Raw genomic sequence first — 6,528 nt, forward strand, 5'->3', positions numbered from 1 at the left:
ATCCAAGAGCCTCAACTCATAAAGCCACTCATCATTTGGAAGGGGTAAAGCACCCGCGATGCAATGAAAAGCACCATTTTCAGTCATCCGTGAAATGAACATTCTGGGAGGTACAGTAAGTTGCTGCGTCACCTGGAGCAGGGCAAAATGAGTGCTCGCCAGGCAAACACGGCGTTTTCCAAGGATGGCAAAGGGAAGAAGGGTGGGGGTGGGGCAAATGCTTGAAATACGTTTCCCCCAATCATATACTGCAATTGAAGACAATCAATTTATAATTTTAATTAAGTACTCTTGGAGCCCTTATTATTTGAAAATGAATTGCCTCCTAACTGTTTATGTGCAAATCCAATACATTAAATCTATTTGAATAAAGCATCAATTTTCAGAAGCCCTAGGAGGATCTCCCAGGTCACATTGATAAACCATAAAGAACAATGTCAACTCATATTTTTTCCTGTGATAATGGGAAATAAAGAGAAATGAGTAATTCAAACTAATGGTTTACTTTTAGCCATAGCTTGACTCTTCTCGTCTCCTTTCCTCTTGCCTAGGTCATTACCCAGTAACCACACAGGCTGGCTTGAGTCTCACTGTTGTGTTCACCGTTTCCCTGACCGTACTGTGCAGAGGCTTTTCATCTGTTAAAATAAAGAATGATTATGTAACTAGGGCTCTCCCGAACCAGGATTTCCAAAGCCTGGGTTCTGATTGTCTTTACTGTTAGGTCTGTGAATGACCTTCACCAAGGCACCTGAGGTGTGCACAAAACTGCAGGCTTGTCATCTTTAAGATGGATTTGATAATTCTCTCTCTATCCTAAGCCCACACTGGGAAAAAGATTACATGATTGTAAGTAGTTACTTAAGAGCCTGGTGGAAAGATGTCTTATAAATATTATAATATATGTTATCCTTAAGTATTGCTTCAATGCAGATCTTCTAAGTATAAATATCAGCTAAGAAGTCAGTTTTCCCTGAAACAAAAATGAAACTTGAAAATGCAAGTTTGGTGGCTTATTTTGCCGTATATGATCCCAAAGTTTGTGCAACATGTATGTAATTTTTTCCTACGTGGAATATTGACAACAAAATTTGACTTAAAAATTTTGTTTCCAGGAATGTTCAGAACCTTAATAAACTCTGATGAGAGGTTTTTATAATTAGTCATTAGATATTTACCTAATGACTTTCATGACAATTAACTTTTTTTTCTATGTAATATCAGTTCACACAAAAGCTCAGAACAACCACACCTTGATGGATTAAATGTATGTATATATTATTAATGAGAACATTAATCTAGTATGTGTAATAAACATTTATATGTATATGCACAATATCTATCACCTTTTGCCTGGTTAGTTTAAAAGTTAATATAAACTATCATAATATGTGCTGAACACTGCTGAAGTGGACAGAGAGTAGAGCTAGAAGTCAGAACCCTTGGGCTCCCAGGAATTAATAGGCTGCATGGTATACTCGGGGGTATTCAAAGTGGGTGCCCAGACCAGCATCAGGGTCTCCCCAGGAAACCTGTTAGAAATACAAAGTCTTGGGTCTGATCCTAACCCCAGTGAATCAGAATCGGTAGGTGTGAGCTCTGAAATCTCTCTTTTCATAGGCTCTCCTGTGCCTCTGATGTGCATTAGAGTTTGAGAAACACTGTGTAGTTAATCCTAACTTAGAAACACTAATGACTCAGACAGTAAAAGCATCTGCCTACAATGTGGGAGACCCGGGTTCGATCTCTGGGTCGGGAAGATCCCCTGGAGAAGGAAATGGCAACCCACTCCACTACTCTTGCCTGGAAAATCCCATGGATGGAGAAGCCTGGTAGGCTACAGTCCATGGGGGTCTCAAAGAGTCGGACACGACTGAGCGACTTCACTTTCTAGACACACTAGAGATATGATCTTTGAAAAAGTTACATAATCTCACCGAGTTCAGTTTCCTCGTATTTAAAATAGGCCCAATTCTATTTATTTCATAGGATTGCTTTGAGGATTAGCCACAATGTCCATGTTTAGTCTATGGTTGACATTCAACAAATGGTAGTTTCCTTGTTTCTCTGCTCTGCCATATCGTAGCTTGTTAAGTGTGAGCAAGTAATTTAGCTGTTCTCAGTTTAGTTTCTCCATCTGTAAAACGAGGGAAATATCTGTTATATTCCATGAATAAAGTGATTAAAAAATCAGTTGAAATTATATGCACAAGGGCTCTTTGTATACTCTAAAAGATGGGGAGATTAATGAGACTGGGTTGGTGATTTTTTAGCTCAAGTGGGTAGTAAGATTGAGCTTACTACCCTTTTCTGTGTCCACATAGAAACTCTAAGAAATATGCACGTTTGAAATAGAGGTACCATTTGGGGTAGGTGATAGGTTAGTCCTTCAGTGGTGTGCTAGAGCCAGCTTGTAGTAGCTCATGAGAGCCAGTTGGTAAATTTTAAAAAATTTTGTAAACTGGTTGCTAAAAATGGGATTCTTTGCTTGCTTGCGTTGTTTTTCTTTTGGCCATGTAGCATGTAGGATCTTAGTTCCTCAACCAGGGATTGAACCTGTGCTCCCTCCATTGGAAGCAGAGTCTTAACCACTGGACCACCAGGGAAGTCCCAGAACAGTTACTATTTTAAATTAACTTATATAAATACATTTATTAAATAAAAACTAAAGCAATGGTTACTCCATACTCTTCCTTTCATAATTATTTTACTATCTATTCCTCAAGATTCTTTACATTTGTTGTACACATATGGTTATAATATTTTATAATGGAGTTCTCTCCATAACTCCACATAAACTAACACTGGGCTAGTAGCTGGAAATTGACCCCAGTAGAAGTGTAAATATTTGCACCATGGAGATTGGCACTTTTTTTTTTTTTTCCTGGAGTGCTATCTGTTAAAATTTGCCAACACAAATTTAGTGATTAACTTATAATAGGATACAAAGGCTTTCTCCCATTACAAGAATACATATATTAGTAAAAATTTACCCCAATTTTGGAAAACAAAGTTCTAGCCCTGACTTTAGGTCAGTAGTCATCTTTTCAGTCATTTCCAAGAAGGGACTATCTATTATTATTACCCCTGGTGACAGAGGGAGAAACACAGGAATAGAATTTGCTTTATGTGCAATCTCAAGGTACACAGGCTGAAGTGCATATGTTTAGATACCATCACTAAGACAAAAAGAGAATAAACTTTCATGAGTAGAGACTGGCACTTTGTCAGAGGGAAAGTCATTCTAGCTCATTGGTTCTTCACTAGAGACGAATGTGACTCCAGGGAACTGGTGGCAATGTTTGGAGGCATTTATGGTTGTCACTCTAGTTGGGGGGCAGGGCAGGTGAGGTGCTACTGGCATCTTAGTGGGTAGAGACCAGGGATGCTGTTAAGCGTCCTGCCAAGCACAGGACAGTCTCCCCACAAGGAAGCACGAAGCCCCAAATGTCAATCGGTCCAAAGTTAAGAAACCCTGTTTTCCTTTTCCCTTTTACATTCTAGTCAATTGTTTCAGCATTTAGGAGTCATCCCACAATCAATTGCCCCAGGAGTTTCTGGAGAATTTTTAAAGGGTTGAATCATTTTAATATCACCAGAAAAGAATAAATTCACATAAAAGGATGGATCATTTCACTTGATGATGTCTTTGCCTTTCACATAGCAGAAGCTCAGTAAATATTTTTTAATTAAATGGATTAACAGATTAAAATATTGCTTTCATACAGATTTTAATAAATAACAGGAAAATGGCTACTTAGAAGTAGAACTTCTATTTGTCTTGAGTGAATCATCAAACGCAGGCTACGTGCAGTTCCCTTTGAATGGATCCAAGAATAATGCTCTTTAAAAGAGAATGCAAAGTGCTATTATTTGCTGAGAGTGTAATGCTAATAAAAGCCAGCCATGAATCCAACCCCCCAGATCTATTTAAAGAATTCAAAGAATGTCATGTGGCTTCAAGGTTAATGTGTAAGATTCACAGAAACTGAAAAATATCACTATGACAAAAAAAAAGTATGAGCTCTCTGCATGCCTTTAAATCAGAATGACAGCCCAAGCCAGTTAATTATAAAAACAGCTAATTTAACAGGTTTTCATATTTGCCTCCTGCCCCACCTTGCATTTAATCAATAAGCCTTAAAGAGAAATAATGAAGAATGGGAAGCTGTGAACCAGATTTTCTTTATTGTGTACCCTCAGGTCAAACGCTTGAGTTTTCCGTCGGCAATTTGGGTGCTTCTGTAGTTTTGCCGTCACAGAGACATGGGAACAGAGGAAGAGGAATAACCCCAGCCTGGATTTAGTTATAAAAAGTGACAACAGTTGTGATTAGGTGGACTACAGAGAAAAGTCACAAGCAGCACTAACAAGGAGCCTCATTCATTATTGCCTAACATAAAATCACGGACCCTTAGAAAAACAGATATGATTAGAAATGTTTAAAAATCCAGTTTCTTTAGTTTTCAGCTGGGAAAACAGATGGTCAGAGAGGCTAAATAACTGGTTTAAGAACACAGAGCACAACTCACCCTGCAGTGCAAACTCCTTAATTAACATCAACTTGCAAGGTTTTTGATGTCCCCCAGTCAGCACGAACTCACACTTGACAGAGTCTCATTTCTGCCTTTCTCAGAACAGTTGCCAGTCTGACTCGTTTGGGAGTTGTTTAAATATCTGTCCCTTCAACTGTATCATAATCCCCTCGTTCATCTTTATTCTCCAGTGTCTTGGACTCAATAAATACTGGTTGAACCAAACTGAGTTGAGCCCAGGTTTCCCAATCACAGTGTGAAATTAGGATCACATGTCATTTGCCCTTAAGCTTTTTTTCTGCTTTTTTGTTCATATACTTTTTCCATGTGATGTTCCACAAATGTTATTCAAATCTGATACAATGCTACATTTAAACTCATCTGATTAGATTTCTTAAATGTGTCACAGTGATCTTTACACATCAAGTTGTTTTGCATTTTCTAATGCAACTGGATGAGGTCTGGGGATGTGTTAGACGCCAAAATGTATTTTTGTAAATTTTTATTTTCTTTTTGTTCTTTTTAGATAACTTTTATCTTATTATTAAAATAATTCCTGTTCATTGTGGAAACCTTAAACATAGTAAAGGAATAAAATGCATCAGTTCAGTTCAGTCGCTCAGTTGTGTCCAACTCTTTGCGACCCCATGGACTGCAGCATGCCAGGCTTCCCTGTCCATCATCAACTCCTGGAGCTTGCTCAAACTCTTGTCCATTGAGTCGGTGATGCCATCCAACCATCTCATCCTCTGTCGACCCCTTCTCCTCTTGCCTTCAATCTTTCCCAGCATAAGGGTCTTTTCCAATGAGTCAGTTCTTCACATCAGGTGGCCAAAGTATTGGAGTTTCAGCTTCAGCATCAGTCCTTCCAATAAATATTCAGGATTGATTTCCTTTAGGATGGATTGGTTGGATCTCCTTGCAGTCCAAGGGACTCTGAAGACTCTTCTCCAATACCGCAGTTCAGAAGCATCAATTCTTTGGTGCTCAGCTTTCTTTATAGTCCAACTCTCACATCCATACATGACCACTGGAAAAACAATAGCATTGACTAGATGGACCTTTGTCAGCAAAGTAATGTCTCTGCTTTTTAATATGCTGTCTAGGTTGGTCATAGCTTTTCTTCCAAGGAGCAAGCGTCTTTTAATGTCATGGCTTTAGTCATTATCTGCAGTGATTTTGGAGCCCCCCCAAAATAAAGTCTTTCACTGTTTCCATTGTTTCCCCATCTATTCGCCATGAAGTGATGGAACTGGATGCCATGATCTTCGTTTTTTGAATGTTAAGTTATAAGTCAGCTTTTTTACTCTCCTCTTTCACTTCATCAAGAGGCTCTTCAGTTTTTCACTTTCATAAGGGTCACTTCACTTCATAAGGGTGGTGTCATCTGCATATCTGAGGTTATTGATATTTCTCTCAGCAATCTTGATTCCAGCCATAATTGTACCATAGATTCTGATTTTATTAAGCCTTAAGTAAATGCTAGGAATGAGCTTCCCTGGTGGCTCAGTGGTAAAGAATCCGCCTGTCAATGCAGGAGACATGGCTTTGATCTCTGGATCAGGGAAATTCCCCTGGAGAAAGAAATAGCAACCCACTCCAGTATTCTTGCCTGAGAAATTCCATGGACAGAGGAGCCTGGCGGGTTACAGTCCATGGGGTCTCCAAAAGAGCTGGACACAACTTAGCAACTAAACAATAACAAATGCTAGAAATTCAGTAAAGCATTGAAGGTTACAGTTTGGAGAAGCATATTTGACTTAAGAAATTATCTAGGCTAGGCATCTCCTTGCTGGGGTTATTTTGCAGATGATATAACTGAGAAGGTAAGTGACTTGCCAATCCCATGCTAATAAGGGCTTGGAAAGGATATTGGAACACAGATATCTAGTCTCCAGGAAATGGTTAAGAGAGAAGCACTAAAAAGCTAACAGTCTCTCTCTGGATGGACATTTATTCTATTAACTACAATAAGCCACATGGTAAGTCCTAA

At 38.9% G+C, this 6,528-nt stretch overlaps 1 long non-coding RNA gene across 1 annotated transcript; it reads right to left on the reverse strand.

Moving 5' to 3' along the window:
* Positions 1–321: 321 nt before the first annotated feature.
* LOC129636933 (uncharacterized) lies at positions 322–4,749 on the reverse strand. The gene is made up of 3 exons (XR_008707222.1): positions 4,533–4,749; positions 1,938–2,137; positions 322–638 (listed from the first exon to the last, which is right to left on the reverse strand). It is a non-coding gene; the product is annotated as an uncharacterized LOC129636933 (long non-coding RNA).
* Between the last annotated feature and the right edge of the window lie 1,779 nt (positions 4,750–6,528).

This window comes from Bubalus kerabau, chromosome 22, assembly GCF_029407905.1.
Source record: "Bubalus kerabau isolate K-KA32 ecotype Philippines breed swamp buffalo chromosome 22, PCC_UOA_SB_1v2, whole genome shotgun sequence".
Taxonomy (NCBI): Eukaryota; Metazoa; Chordata; class Mammalia; order Artiodactyla; family Bovidae; genus Bubalus; species Bubalus kerabau.